Source organism: Anas acuta, chromosome 1, assembly GCF_963932015.1.
Source record: "Anas acuta chromosome 1, bAnaAcu1.1, whole genome shotgun sequence".
Lineage (NCBI taxonomy): Eukaryota > Metazoa > Chordata > Aves > Anseriformes > Anatidae > Anas > Anas acuta.
Window position 1 is genome coordinate 20,513,105 of NC_088979.1, and position 16,365 is coordinate 20,529,469.

A 16,365-nucleotide genomic window follows, 5' to 3' on the forward strand; every position below is an offset into this window, starting at 1 on the left:
GCCCAGGCTCTTTCTGTCCCACAGCCGGACAGTTTTGCCTGCCACTGTTCCCCAAACATTAAGATCCCGTAATGCACAGTGAGCAGTGCCCATATGCTGCACAAAGAAGTTGTGAGAGTGCCTTACAGCCCCGTGTCACCACTCCTGACAAAGACACATAACAACCAGTACCACTTATTCCAACAGTTTTAACATCTAAGAATATTCCTGCACGTGGACTGGACTTGTAGGTACAACTAAAACACTTTAAATACAGCTCAATTAAGAGGCACAATGACAACGGGGTGGGACAGGCACCCTGGAGAAGTCACAAAGGCCATCAGCCTGTCCTCCGAGCCTGGTGTGCTGTGACTCCGCACGCTGTAATTACCTCTCCGGAGCACGGCGTAGCCAGCCTCTGAACGGCAAGATGTGGTTAGTGGATGAGGCAAACAAATGGGCTTAAGGGGTGTAGGTCAAATGAGGTGGCAAATAACTCTGGCACTGACCACAGGATTCTCAGGAAGCCAGCAGTGCCGGGCACGGCCTGCCACCCGCCCAGGACTGGCTGGGTTGAGCTTCATGGCAGGCCTCTGGAAGAAGTGTGTTTTGAAGAATGACTCAAAGGAGTGGGTGAAGTGGTTGCTTTATAGTGCTGGACATGGAGAAATGGAAATTCAGACTGGAAGAACTGACAGGGAACAACCTGGGGAAGTGCTCAAGGCAGTATGAGCGAGAAGCATCTGCCTCGGATCTTGGGACAAGGAAGCGAAGGGGCTGAAATGGCCGAGGGACAGTGGGGATGTCTATGAGATGTTACCTGTAAAAGTGTTTCCAATAATTTGTCAAACTTGTCCCACAGCTTCCCTAGTATCTCTAGGGGGTTGTGCTGATCCCTTAAAAACCGCCTAGCAGAGCTACTCAAACTTAATTTTCAATGAATTTGTGTCCCAATGTTCCTGTACCATCCTTTTGAATATCCTTTTCAATCCGTAAGTCCCCTCAGAGAAGGGAACCAGTTCCCCCTGTGCCTTCTACCCACCAGAGGGACAAAAAGATAAAGCAGAAAAAAGCCATGAGCTGGTGCTGAATCAAGGCACTACTTTGGGTCTTTCCTTTATCCAGCCAACAATGTTGAAGCTGAAGAAACTCTGACAACTTTGAGATCTAAATATTTGTCGTAAATGTAGCTGAAATTCACCAGATGGTTAAAAACTGCTTAAGGAGACAGAAATGACAGGAGAAACTATTGAGAGACTAAGAACTTATTCACAAGAACTTAATTGCCTTACAAAACCAAGATAAAAAACTCACTTTGGGTAATTAGGTAAAATACAATTGTACGTTGCATTCCCTGAATGTCACTACATTAATGAAGGGAATACATAGAAAAATACAATTATAGGAATAAGAGTATTCAGTCAGTTAATCTCTTGTCAAGTTACAAAAATTAAATACTGTAGTTGTCATCTTCTGAGACCTTTCTGTAATAGATGTTTTACTGGTATCACGCTCAAACCTACTTGTCACTGTTGCAGCATCATCAAGTCACAATCTTCTGTATGTATTCAGTGTGAAGCACACTAAAGGAGTGTGCTGTGCCTGAGGACGGGGTTAACTTCCTGCATTGCAGACAATAATTACACAAATCTTTTCTTAATCTGAATTATTCTTTTTTTTAAAGGCTGGTAGCCACAACTGTATTTAGTACTCAAGTGCAGTCACACCGAGGTTCAGTGAAATGATGCAAAACAAAGTTTATCAACAGGACTGCCACAAGAAAGAAGGCAGATCACTCATCCGATTATAAACTAGAGCACTTTTCTGTATCTTACAATATTCAAAGAAAATCAAGATAAAATGTTTCATTAAAGTTGCAAAACAAAAATTCATTAAATTAGTTCTGTTCTTCTACAATCCTAAAAGCTTTTGTACAATCCTGAAAAACAAAACAAAACAAAACAAAACAAAAAACAAACAAACAAACAAAAAAAAAAACAGTCCTCCAAATTTCTAATGGAAAAAAAAAAGGTGCTTTTGAAGTGAAATTTACAGCTTTTTCCCTTCTTGAGAACATTAATGTTATATGCCTCTAAGAATGTTTGAAAAGATGTAAATAAGAACAAATGCATAGCATTTTACAGTTTCCTCTGAAAAACTGAACTATAAACCCTGATACTTTTAGGCTAATGGTTTGACCCCAGATGAGTAACAGAGGATGCAGCTGACTGAGAAGTTGACCACATACAGTAATTTATGAAGAGAAGAACTCAAAGAGAAAAAAAAATGGGTTGGTATATGCATGAGATTTTTAATAATGACTTGACAATGGCCATCACACTTATTGCAACAAAAATGAAATGCTTGTTTCAGAAGCTCAAAGTCTGTAACTGGAAAGAGGTTTAATGGGCATGTGACAAGGAATGAGAAGGATTATTCTAAGTGTAATACAGGTGGGAAAGGATTACAAAAAAATGTGACATGGGAGAAAAAATATTCTTCATCATATTTAATGGTAAAGAAACACCCCACCAAAAAAAAACTTTTAATAGGTTAGTGATACCTCTGGCTTTCTCAGAATAGCAATGGACACATTTGTGTAGTAAGAAAATCATTCACTTAAATCTGAAAAGTCTAAATGAGAATGATTCTCTCTGCTTAGTTTATAAATTCTCCTTTTCAGTCCCACAATTTTATTATTCATTTTCTGGTTCATTTATAAATACTTTTTAAAAGATTATTTTAAAATACTATTTTGGTTTTAAATGTACTCTTGAAAGAATAATGAAAAAGAGCCAAAATGAATAGTTTCAGGAAAACAAAATAAAAACATTTGTCGTACTTCAACAGCTATTGGGCAAGACTGGCAAAGGAAATGACACTCTTAAGACACCCCCTAAATTAATGAGTGACTGAATTTAATTATTAAGATGAAGAATTACTGAAACAAGAAATCTCTCTGCTTTCAATGACAGGGTCTTTCCCAGGCTGCAGTATGTAGCTAATGCTGCAGTTTTGCATTTTGTGCCTTCCTTTTACATCCCAGGCAAGGACTCTCCTGCAAGCAATTAACCTCCATGTAATCTCTATACATTGATAGGTCCCACAGGGGGAATTAAACTGAGCCATATATCTGTTGAAGTTAAAGACAACTCCCCCACGGACTTCAATGGGAACAGGATCAAGATCTCAACTTGTACAGTTTGAAGAGAAGAATCATATGCTTGTGTAAGCAGGCTCAAACTAACTTATTTTTGTCTGACATATATAAACTGTATGGGAAATTAATGTACCATTTGTGTATATCTGTCACCAAATCAGTAATAATAAATCGAAAGGGATTTTCCAGATTCAAGAGCTCTGTCATCCTGGCACTGAAAAATTCCACTCCAGAAAATGAATCATGTTGCTGCGGAAAACACTCAAAGGACAGCTTGGGTTCAACTGATGGATTAACGTCTTCAGTTGCCCAATGAAAGTCGTCATTGCCAGCGTGTAGGAAGCTGGGACACTACTTTCTAAAGGCCTGTTCCTGCTGCATTTACTCCTCTGTTTGACCTTAACTCGCAGCCAGTTCAATACAAATAAAGGCAATTACTGAGCAAAGCAGAAGTTTAGCGTGGCTTGGTCTAAATCACAACGCACAACAAACCGTGCTTTTTCCCCTCATCATTCACAATCTTCTTTTAAATGTGCTTTGCCGAGGTCGTTTCACTGAGCTTGCTCAGCTCTATTAAACACAGAGATGCAATTTAGGGAGAGCACAATAGCCCAGTGGAATGACGCCACCAAGGAAAAATGACCCTTGTGTACCAGGTTACCATTGTCCCATCTCCCAGTTGCTCTTACTCACCCACCTACACCACTCCAGCTGCAGGCAACTTAATGACGGGCTCAGCCTTTCAGCCTGGCAGAATGCTATTTATAACCCCCCGCAGCCCAGCTCTGATGCTATTCTTTCTTGCCATCCTCAAGAGGCATTATTCAGCCAGCATGACATGAAGAGATGGCTGGTACTACAGAAGAGCAGTTCCCAATGAACAGATCATTGTGTGAGGCATAAAGAAGACTCCCAGTTACCAATTAGGAAGGTCGGATTCCACCTTTATTTGGTGTCATGCAAAGTGTAAGAGATAAGAAGGAAAGTGACTGTGGAGATGGAAAGAAGACGGAAATTGGAAAGAAGAGATTAGTCAAAAACTTGCTTTTTCTCTATACCATATATATATATCAATATATATATATATTGATATCAATATATATATATTATTTTTTTTGTTGTTGTTGAAAAAAGTTCTAGATTTTGTTATGTGGAAGTACATTGAAGTGATAGGGGCTAGTTGAGAGGAAAGGGTACAACCCCAGAGAGCTGCAATTGTCCCACACTGCTGCCATTCACTGTCTCCTCCACCTCTGCTTTTTCTGCCATGCCCTCATACATCACATCCCTCACTGTCCCATCTGACAGCCACGCAGCCATTCTGTATTTATCTTCCTTGCTTGAAATAATAGTATGGAAAAGTGACTGTTAAGAGCTCTTTTTCAGCCTTTTTCCCCACCCACATAGTTCCCCTGACATCTGCCGTCCCATCCTCTCTACTTAACACTGCGGCCTTCCAAAGGATCTGGAGGTGCCTTGTTATGCGGCCAGGCCAAAATAAATAAATGGAAGAACAAACACGTGCAGAAAGGGACCTGAGGAGAGTGGGAACACCACAAGGATGCAGGGTCCATCAGGCACTGGAAACGGGGAGATGCTTTAAAAGTGAAGCAAGTAGCGCGCTTCCTCAGGAACGATGCCACATCAGGAAAAATTTTGCGTAGTTATATAAGATCTTCTGATGCTTATTATAATAAAATAACAGGCTTCAGGAGAATAATTGGCCCAGCGTGATGCAACAGCAATACCCAGCTGCTTATAGGCACTGTTTACCTTCATTACCTTCGTGGTGGCCAGGGCAGAAAGCCCTGAACAATTACAGCTTTTGGTGTATTCCTGAGGGGAGAGCAGAGAGTACCTCACAGGGATTAAGGAAAGGAGAACCAGGTAGCAGTCTGGGGTAGTATCGGGGTTTGTGGATTAGTGGCGGCTTCTAGGCTGTCTTTACCCATGCTCTTCAAGAACCACATGTGTTTTTGTTTGTTTCTTTGTTTTGTTTGTTTCTATTAGTATCAATACTTTCCTTTGTTTAGTTTCTTTTTGCACTGACAGACTTGTCTTTGTGACAGTCTGAACTAAAACTAGTGTTCATGGGTGCATCTCTGCTGAGAAGATTAAATTACTATCTCCACTATGTTTCTCTTTCAGAAAAGAAAAAAAAAAAAAAGAAGAGAAATCTTCATGCTAAGTTTATCTCTACTTTGTCAATAACCTCTAGATTTTGTTTTAATTTATGCTATCAAAAATCCCATAGAATAGAAAATCTATAAAAACTACCAATTTGAGCAAAGTGGATACCAATGAAGTGCTACAGCAGCATCTATGTGATGGGAATGTTTCCTATAGTAATGTTAAAGCTTTTTCAGTGAAATGCGTGCTCTGAATTTAACCTGCCTGAGAACTTCAAAGTAATGATAAGCCATCAGCTAATACCCATCCCTTTATTTCTTATGTGCTGTAGTAACTTACTACTGTCTTCACTATTAACACTAAAATGAGGAGTATTTTTTAAAAACACGAATGATCGAATTTAAGTTAACTGGCTGTTCATTTTGGCAGGACAAAAAAATAAATAAATAAAAATTAATTTTAAAGATGCAGAAAACACGCAATAATTCTAGAAAACGTTTTTGTCCAGACATGGAATCAGATACATATGAGTTTATAAATTTTGGGCTAGCTTCCTGGTCCTGTTAGACATACTAAACTAGATCTTTGATCAGCAGGATTGTCAAGGAAATCTCTTGTTGCGGCCTGGTATTATTTCTAATATTATAATCTGTTTCTGGGCAGCAGTACAAATAACACATATTGACCGTCTCTGTAAGTTATTACAGCTGCACATTTTATTCAGGAGGCAAGCGGAGGGCATTAGGTAGTATTGGCACAGCTCACTTGTGCTTCTGGAGTTCCTAAAAACCATGTGTGCCTACGTTTGTGTTAATTCAAAACAAACAAACAACAACAAAAAAAAAAAACAACTAAGTATTTCAAAACTGACAAGCTGCAAAGGAAGGAAAATATTCCTTGAGCTTCCATACCTCTGCACAAGGTTTATAAAGATTTTGGTGGAAGGAAAATCTAACTCAGATAGCTTGAGGTAGACTTTATTGTATATACTCAAGGTACAAAATGGTATAATTGGTAAAATAGGGCTGGAGCCAGTGCCACAGGATATCTTTCTGACAATTGACTCATGTTCCTACGAGTCACAGTTAAATAACTTGGGCTTTTACCAGCCCTAAAAGTAATGTCCATCACTTGAAGAAATTAAACCCACATCCCAGGCAGGAAAGCTCTCTTTCCAACTGAGGCTGGGGAAGAGGGATTCTGGATTTTGTTTCTCTCTGACCTTGGCAGTCCAGCATACTTTTCTCAGCTTAAGTGCCATATGTGTAAAATAAGTGATGATAGGAGCAGTACCTTATAACCTATGGGCCTGCAAGGACAAATCCATCAATGCTTCTCTGGCACTTTAATGCTTACGGTGATGAGAGCTGTAAAAAGTGTACACACGGAGAAAATAATCCATTATCTACCCGTGCAGAGGACGAACCCTAGCATCCATTTTTTTGAAAGGAGTTCAGACGAAAGTGCCTGTTTTGAGACTCAGTTGCCTATTTTGATGATATCCCATTAATCTTCCAAACTGGAGACTGCGGGTCAGACCAACAATTTATGTCTTGTAAGAGCACAGGATAGCTCCGAACGGAAAGATTGCACACGTCCTTGCTACAGAAGTTAATTTACGTCAGTGAGCTGTCCTTGCCTAAATATTGCAAATGGCATCACAGACACTTTGGGTTCTGTCAGTCACGCTGGCCCTTTTGTAAAGGCTTTGTTAAGGTTCAGGTTGAAAAGCTCTAATAAGAAAAACCTTAGTGGCCATTCCCTCAGCACTCTGGGGCACACAATTAATATATTAAGCTGGAGGTGGGAGCTACGTTTCCAGCTCCAAACAATCTGCACCAATTCTGTCCTAGGGCTATCTTTTGCCTAGGAGATGGTGAACACAGCCACTACCTGAGTCAGACCTCTCCCCACCTTTCATGTTCCATGGCAAGCCTCCTCTTTCTGTACCAGGAGTGAAATGGCTTCTTCGCTCCCCCCTGTTATCCCACACCAAGCCGTTGCTCCCCATGGACCACCTGCTGCTGTTCGGATCATCGCCTTCAATCTGCCTGGGTCTCTGAGGCAAAAGTGATGGCTTCAGGCAATCTAAGAGCATGCCACCACCTCCAGGGACTGGGGCACCTCTCCTGTGAGCAGAAGCTGGGAGAGCTGGGGCTGCCCAGCCTGGAGAAGAAGAGGCTCAGGGGGATCTCCTCCATGTCCCTAAATCCCTGAAGGGAGGGTGCAGAGAGGCCGAAGCCAGGCTCTGCTCAGTGTTGCCCAGTGCCAGGACAGGAGGCCATGGGCACAGCCGGGCACCCAGGAGGCTCCCTCTGAGCACCAGGCAGCACTGCTGTGCTGGGCGGGTGACGGAGCCCTGGCACAGGCTGCCCAGAGAGGCTGTGGGGTCTCCTCCTTGGGGAGCTCCAAAAGCCACCTGGACGTGGGCCTGGGCAGCCTGCTCTGGGTGTCCCTGCTTGGGCAGGGGGGCACCAGGGGCCTCCAGGGGCCCTGCCAGCCTCAGCCCTTCTGTGTGCATCAGACCTGATACAGGGCAGGCAGTGGAGCAGAGCATCCAAGGGTAGGGAAGAAAGCATAGGCAGCAAGTGGAAGCTCCACCTTTCATAACCAGGGGACTCCTGAAATGACTCTAGACTCAAAATCTGTCTCAGGAGCTGCCCGGGAGTGCTGTGAATTGGGAAGGACTGGAGAAGGACTGTGGGACATGCCCACAGCCTGACCCCCTGTGTTATGCTGTGCAGCCGTAGGGTGCACGTGTGTGTGGGGGGGGGTGAGGTTCTGGAGTGGGTAGGCATCAAAACACAAAGGCATGCAAAGTTATATGGCCACATCCCAAACAGGAAATATTTTTAATGTGTTCTCTGGAAAAGAAGGAAAATACTTTCTCCAGAAAATGATAAATCGATTTTTTTAATGAAGTGCCTTTGTGTCACTTTCAGAAATTAAAATCAGTCATCACAGTAAACAGATATTTTAATCTGGTTCAGTTTCAATTCCCACCTCACCACAAATATCATACAAGTATGGTCTTATTGCAGGGATATTGAGATTCCTGCATCCCCCAAAAGTAAAAATGTCATCTATCTCTTTTTCTTTACGCAAAAGAAAACTTGGTAGGCCAATCTATGCTTGAATAGCTCTTCAGCCTTACTGATAATTGGATGGGCAATGTGTAGAGGCTAACCTTTAGTAGGATGCTGAAATCAGGTGGTTTAAAACCTGCTCCCACCAGCCTGGGGAGCAGCAGGGAACAGGGCCTTCCTGTGCTGCCCTGGCAGCCAAGCCATACGGAGCATATGTTGAGCCGAGCTGCTGGTGACACCCCCTGTCAGCATCTGGTAATTTTCCTAGCACAGGCAAGATTTATATGAAAGCTTTAACTCTGAAAATCCTGAAGATCCACAGACAAATACATTCCAGAATATATATATTTTTAACCAACGGATCAGAGGTGCTCCATTTTAACAAGCCAGTTTCAGGTGACTGCAGTACCATCAGCTTTATGCCGAAAGATGTTTCATTTATCAGAAATCCTACTATTTTTCAACTGATAAACTGCTCACATTCAGTATCCAGGTCCACAGATCTTGCTGCCTGAGAAACATTCAGCTGACTGTCACCGTGTGCCATGCACAATATTCTACGTCTCGATTTCCCAGCCCTTCAGCAAAAAATGGCATAAAAACATTTTGATTGACTTATGTGTTTCATTGTGCTGAAGTCTAAGGAAAAGGGGACAGAGGGAGTTGAGGCTCTCTGGAGAAAGAAATCCTTCCCAAGGTCTGCAGTAAGAGGTCATAGCTTCTACTAAATCATCCCACGTGCTAATAAAGTATATTTATTCCCTTTTCTTACCAGTCTTGCTCCTATTGCTTAGAGAAAGAAAGCTACAACAACGTTACCAGTGGAAACCAATATGTAATTTATAGCCAAATCTCATTTTACTGGAAGGTCTAAGCTTTTGAGAGCTTATTATTGCAGATTTAACCTGGTATTAAATGAGAGTGAAATCCAGGCTTTGCAAAAAGCATTAAACTTGCTCACACGTCGTACTGAAAGAGAATTATCATGCAACCAACCCTGGCCTCATTTACCCCAAAACAGGAGCTGTTTTCCCAGGGAGGATATTAAGTGCTTGTGACTACTTTCTGTCACAATATTCTTAAAGGGGATCATGTGGTGCCTTCAGCCTACACTGCAAGTCCTGGAAAATACTTCTTTGTCACCAACAGTCCACTCTTGGTCACATAAACTTCTACCTATTTCCCCATTTTTGTTTAATGGGTAAACAACTCTTAACTTCTTAGTATTGCTAGCTTGGCTCATTGTGCTTGAAGTTACACAGAAACCTCTCTCGTTAATAACCATCTCCTAAAACCTCAAAAAAATATTTTTTTTAATTTTTTTTTTTTTTGCTTATTCCCCAGAAACACACAGCAGCTGAACTGTTGGCCATTACTCGGAGAAAACAGAACTGGCAGTCAGCAAGTTTTTTCCTTCTGCAGTCCAATTTCATACCTTGACTTCAGTTAAAGTACATCACTGTAGCTGCACTCTTGCAAACATTTCACATGCACGATTCTTTGCTCTGGCATGTTTAAATCATCCCTGTCTCATGAGATAATCCACAGATAAGCGTGTACACAACTAGAAGGAGTGGGGTCAAAGGCCAATAGTGTGACAGCTTATTTCGAAAAGATAGCTATTAACACAGATTGATATTTGAATTAAAGATTCCTCCAACAGTCCCTAGATCAGAACTGTTCTTTGTTCTTTGGCCAACCTCAAGTACAGGTCTCAGGCTCAGGTTGTCTGCAGCTCTGAATTGCCTCTATTTGCAAGTAATTCCAGGACCAAAACCAAAGAACTCCTTGTGTGCTTAGCAATGGCTGGGCTGCTTAACAGAGAAGGTGGGGGGTGCATTTTTGGAAGTAATTTTCCCAGATTGCAGATGGAACTAAACCCTGTTATTTAAAGTTACCAGGTCCTGTGTTTTTCCTTGCAAACAACAGAAAATTATGGTTTTCATCTACATATCAAACAGTGATAGTAGCTTTTTAGAAACATTAATTGCAACACTTTTTCTGTGCCAAATACCTCTATTTTACAACACAGACCACTCTTTTCCCAAAGTGAGTTTCAGAGAGAGAGAACAATGATTAATACTATAGTTTGCACGAGCTACACCCCATCTTGATTTCATTAAGATACATTTTCCCAAAATTAGGCAACAGATTGGCTTAGTACCCTTTTGTAAAACCTACCTTTCCAAATGCCTCATGAACTGCATAAAAGTGCTGTAGCCCGATGCAGTTAAGACTGGTGAAAATGCACGGACATGGGGAACAGCCAAAGGCTTATGTCTGCATTTGGGTGGGCATCTACAACAAGGGCTTGAAAAAGCAGGGTTAATGCCAGTGAAACTTCCCCCCAGTCTCAGCACCAGTGCAATCAACCTGAACTCACGGCGCACAGAGCTCTCCGTTGAAAGGTATGGAAGTGCAGCGATGCACGGTGCCCAAATAGCACTGATAGATGAGCTGCACAGATTATCTGCTACTCCAAAAACCACATACACAGTAACAGAGGAGCAAAGCACACTACAGCCGACACACAGAATATTAAATATCAGCCTCAGCCCAATGGTTTCACACTTAATTAGAACAACTAATAAAACCACAATTGTAAAAGGTAATTAATTTTGCACTGTACATACCTAAATGTTTATGTCTTCCAGCAGCCATTAACTATAGGACCTGTAGTTCTGGATAAGATTTAATCTAAGTGTTTGAAAATCCATTGCACAGAATATTGCAGGGTAACAGCATGAACCTTGCTCCAGAAAACCTGTTTGTTTTCTGAGAGCCTGCTGTTGCCCAGGCTCGGGGCTGGGTGCTGCAGGGTGCTGAGTGCCGTGGTTGTCCCTAAACGCCAGTGGCAGCGCAAGGAGCTCGGCATGGGCCAGAAGCACTCAGCACCTCACAGGATCGAGTCTCAAGTTAATATATAACAAAGGGCTGCACAGCGGTGTGTGAAATCAGCAAGTTAAACATACACTGAAAATAACTGTAACGACAGGGAAGCGAGCATATTTACATGAGCATTTCATTAAAGTCTGCGTGCTGCATAGTTTCATATCCAGTATTCACATATTTACTAAATGAAAGCCAAAGTTTGGGGAGTGTTCTGGTGAAAGTAAAATTAAGCAGTCAAGGATGCAATATCCTAACGTTGCAACTTCTACTTAACTGTTGTGCAAACTGATTGATTATTATCAGCTGGAGTCTACCTTGTGCAAGTCACAGCTGACAGCGTGGACAAAATGAAAGACCACGAGCAGCACATGCTAAATAATCCTCCACAAAAAATTAAAATAACAACAAGCCCCCCAAATTTATTACCTAGCTGTAGTATTTGCAGGTGTCGGCAACAGAACAAAGTGCCCAAATCATACTTGGTCATCTACCGGAACAAATGAAAGAGGCAGAAATCAAAGGTCAAATTACGTCTTTCAGAGCTCCAAAATGCAACAGGAAATAATTTGTTGTGCAGAATCCACTGCAGGTGCAGAGCCGAGTTATTACAGTGGCAAACAATACAGGGAGGAAAACCTGCTAGTAAGATATGACACGTGCTTCTCTGCTTTTGCTTCCTGGTGTCCAGAGGGAGAAACCACTCTCTGCTAGCCACCCATATTTATCCCAAGAGATCTGCCTGGCATCACGTATGAAAATGCAAAATGCCCCTGGCTTTGTACTCTCCAGTCAGTAGGAAATGTACATCTCCCTTCTGTGTATGCCTTCCTATACACACAAAGTAATATATAACAGAACATCTGTTATGTGATTCAGTCCTCTCTTTTCCTCACAAGAAGAAACTTCCAGCTTCATTGCTGTGCTTTTTTTTTTTTTTTTTTTCTGAATTAGAATGGCAGACTGTGAAAAAAAACCTGCAATCCTGCATGCAAGAGAACTCTAATTCAAAGAGAAATGGATTTCTGTATTACATTTCTTGGAGTTATTCTGTGAATAATCACAAAGAGAATTTTTAATGTCAACATTACATTAATTTCTTAAAAGTAGAAATGCCAACAGATTTACTTAGTAATAAATTTACATATCCCAACAGCATTTGCAAAATTTAATTAATAATTTATAATGAAGTATGAGACTTCATATATGTCTCATCCAATAATTTGAAATTCAGATATTGTTGAACCTCTAATTATTAGGAACATTCATTTTAGCTGAAAGCTCTGCTGGAATTTCAGTACCAAGAAAACCAGCTATGAGAGTATAAATGGCAGAACTGAAGATCCACTGTTTGACTTATACCCAAAGCCTTCTGTGAAAGGAAAAAACAAACTCTTCATTGCGGTACTCATCTCATATAAGGCTGGTCTTTCACCATTTTAAGTCTTCTGAGCCTGATATAAGGTCCACTGAAGTTAACAGGGCAATTTCCCCGTCAGGTAAACTTTAGGTAAAGATTAAGGTAAGATTAAAGGTAAAATCTTTAGGTAAAATCTTTAGGTAAAGGTTAAATCTTTAGGTAAAGATTTGGGTAAGATCAAAGATTTAGGTAAAGATTACAATAAAGGCTAAATCCAAATAATTTTTGTAGCCTCAAATCACTCACCAGGGTGCTCGTCTATGATATTGCCATAAAACTGTTGATTTTGGTCATGGTTCTGGTTGGGAGGAAGTGAAGAAAATACCACATCTTACTTTGTGGTTTGAAATTTTAGGAGAAACTAGAATGCAGATACTACTACATGGCACAAGTCAATCTCTAGGAATTTCATGAGTACAAAGAGAAGGCTCAGGCTTCAGAATACACAGGAAAAAAGAGAAATACAAATAATAAACAACAAGGAGACAAATGTGGAAAGTGTGTTTTCTTACAGATTCTGGTATTCGGGCACATGAAACACTTCTTGTGCTTGGCATGTCAAATGCTGTTATAGAAGGCAGACCAAAGTTTAGAGAACTTTATGACGCTTAAATTTCTGGTGAGACTAGCAGCAAAGTCCAGTCTGGTTTTGACAACTCAGTAACTGAAATATCTTCATGAAGTTCCTGGTTAAAGAACAATAGACCATTATGTGTTGTACCTGAACTGTACCTGTAATATCAGGCTCTCAAAGTACATTACAAATTTGAGTAAGTTTAACCTTACAACTATGTGAAGCCTGCTATGCTTGTTATTACTTTTTTCTTTTTTTTTTTTTTTTTTTTTTTTTTGAAGAGGCTAAAGACTGTTCCCACAAAGTCAAGGGTCTTGATGCAGCTGTTTGTCCTGTTTCTTCCTTCCTCTACTCCCTAACTGTTGGTCACTGCAGCCAAAGCTGCTCCTAACCTTCACATCCTCAACCAGCTCTTTCTTCTTTGCAAACACAGGCAAGTTCAGCAGAGTGCCCCTCCTCAATGTACTCCAGAAACCTCCTGGGTTTCTTGTGCTCTGCTGTGTTGTCCCTCCAGCAGTTATAGGAATGGCTAACACTCTCCATGAGAACCAGGGCTTGAAAACATGAAGCTTCTTTCACTTGTCTGAAGAAGGCCTCATCTACATCTTCTTCCTGACCAGGTGGTCTATAGCAGACACCTACTGCAATGTTGTCCATGTTGGTCTATCCACTAATCCTTACCCATAAGCTCTCAGCTGGCTTCTCATCCGTCTTGAGGCAGAGCTCCATTCATTCCTGCTGCTCTGTCACACAAAAAGCAGTTCCTCCCAACACTGCCAGCAGGCTCAACCAAATAAAATGTTGAAGAAGGCTTGGACACTGCTAGGAGTAAGACATTCATGCTGGCAATCTAACTTGAGGCAAGTTAACAAAACAACACAAGGAACTCTTGCTAATGGCTCCTGTGCTGTGTACGTTCTGTTAATAAAATAGTTGGCCTTCAGGGAAGTTCATGAACCACTTTCCATTAACTCTAAATTCAATTGAAGAATACAGAAAAATTGAATAATAGTTCACTTGCTATTAGTTCTTGCCAAATCAGGACACAGAAAAAAACAAAGAAATGCATAGAATCACAGAATCATGGAATGGTTTGGGTTGGAAGGGACTTTAAAGCCCACCCAGGGCCAACCCCCTGCCATGGGCAGGGACACCTCCCACCACACCAGGTTGCCCAAAGCCCCATCCAGCCTGGCCTTGAGCACCTCCCGGGATGGGGCAGCCACAGCTTCTCTGGGCAGCCTATGCCAGGGCCTCACCACCTCAAAGTAAATAATTTCTTCCTAGTGTCTAATCTAAATCTCCCCTCTTTCATTTTAAAGCCATTATCCTTGTGTCCTGTCACTTCACTTTGTCCCTGACAAAGAGTCCCTCCCCAGCTTTCCTGTGGGCCCCCTTTAGGCACTGGAAGGCCACTGTAAGGTCTCCCCAGAACCTTCTCTCCTCCAGGCTGAACAACCCCAGCTCCCTCAGCCTGTCTTCAGAAGAGATGTGCTCCAGCCCCTTGATCATTCTTGTGGACCTTCTCTGGAATCACTCCAACAGGTCCCTGTCCTTCTTCTGCTGGGGGCCCCAGAGCTGAATGCAGGGCTCCAGGTGGGGTCTCACCAGGGCAGAGCAGAGGGGGAGAATCTCCTCCCTCGCCCTGCTGGCCTCGCTGCTTTTGGTGCTGCCCAGGGTACAACTGGTTTTCTAGGCTGCAAGCACACATTGCTGGCTGATACTGAGTTTTTCATTCGCCAAATTGACACAGATAAAAGGAGGCATGGCTGCATGTTGCGGTACCAATTACATTAAGGCATCTCAGTCTCAACAACTCCACAGAATACAAAGCAGGCCCTGTAAGAAGGGAAATGCTCCCCCCGAATGTTTAGGTTACCAATTGCAATGTAATCCAGGCACAGCCCCGTTCATAAGACCAATTTATCACCAGGTCATACAAGGCAATTAGGCCTGTACATTGGATGCAGAGGAGATCTGATTAACCACCATCACCTGAAAAGATGTTTTAAGTGATCCGGTTTTATTTTTAACAATATTTTAAAGCCTTTGAGAAGATTAATTCCTCAGCCCAAGAGCTGAGCACCTTGCTGCTGCTAAGGTAAACTGATGTTACTAGTTGAGTCCTCAGCACCAGAATATTCTTTGTAGGGATCTGAAGTGGTACTGCTTTGTTATCTCTAGTGTCAGCGCACAAAGGATGCCGCTGTCCTTTGCCCTGAAGTCTGATTTCTTTGCAACAAGATGGAAATGTTCCTGCCATCTTCTCTTTCTCTTTCTTATGCTGTCTTGCAGAAAACATGCAACAGATTACACACATAAATGCAAAACCTGTTTGTCTGTATTCTTCAATAATAAAAGAAGAATTCCTTCCTTCCTGTTTCATAAGGAAGGAAAAAAAAAAAAAAAAAAAAAAAACTTCATTACCTGCATTATCTCTTCAGTACTACCAGTTGTGAGCAAGGGAATTTTTATCTTTCAAGTTACAGCACAGCTGATAAACTACAAGGTATAAACCTATTTGAAAAGATACCAGATAAGTTGTCAATAATTAAAATAAAAATAAGATGCACTCGAAATAAGCAATGAAAGATCCAATACAAGATTTTGAGCCAGATTTCTGAAACTTATTCTCAAGCAAGTATTGTTAGGTAGGACATGCTGCGCTGCATTAGACCAAAACGTCACCTCACCAGCCATCCTGTCTCCAAGTAGCTTAAGGACAAACAAGAAACAAGACAAATAGAGAAATATTTTCCCTCTATTTTCCTGTCTCCTGGTAACCTAAAGTTTAGGGTCTTCCTATATCTGAGGCTGCAACCAGAACACACTACTTTGTAGGTCTGTTGGGACATTCTTTCATGAATTTCCTCGATTTCTTTCTATATTCACTAATAATTCAGCTTCCACAACCTCATATTTCACTGATTTCCCATAACTAATTCGTACACTGGGTGAAATGCATTCCCTTTGGTTTGATTCTACCCTTTTGCCCTGGTGATGATGTGCTGGTTTGAAAGCCTAGACCTGCCTGAGGGAGCCAAGCGCCAGGCGCCTCCAGCTCCACAGACAGCCGTGTTGCAAGAGAGGTGTAGTAACAAACAAGAAGGATGGGTTTCCAGGAGAG

The 16,365-nt window shown here is 41.7% G+C and overlaps 1 protein-coding gene across 5 annotated transcripts in view; it reads right to left on the reverse strand.

Annotated features, from left to right (window-relative positions):
• The window catches only part of SPATA13 (spermatogenesis associated 13), a 164,348-nt gene that overhangs the window by 49,004 nt on the left and 98,979 nt on the right, over positions 1 to 16,365 (reverse strand). Inside the window, exon 1 of one of the 5 annotated variants that reach the window (XM_068671770.1) lies at positions 10,989 to 11,223. The exons of the other annotated variants lie outside the window; for them this stretch is intronic. The gene's annotated coding sequence lies outside the window, so the exon portion shown is untranslated. Of the gene's footprint in view, positions 1 to 10,988; positions 11,224 to 16,365 lie in introns of those variants that run through there. 5 annotated transcript variants of the gene reach the window in all.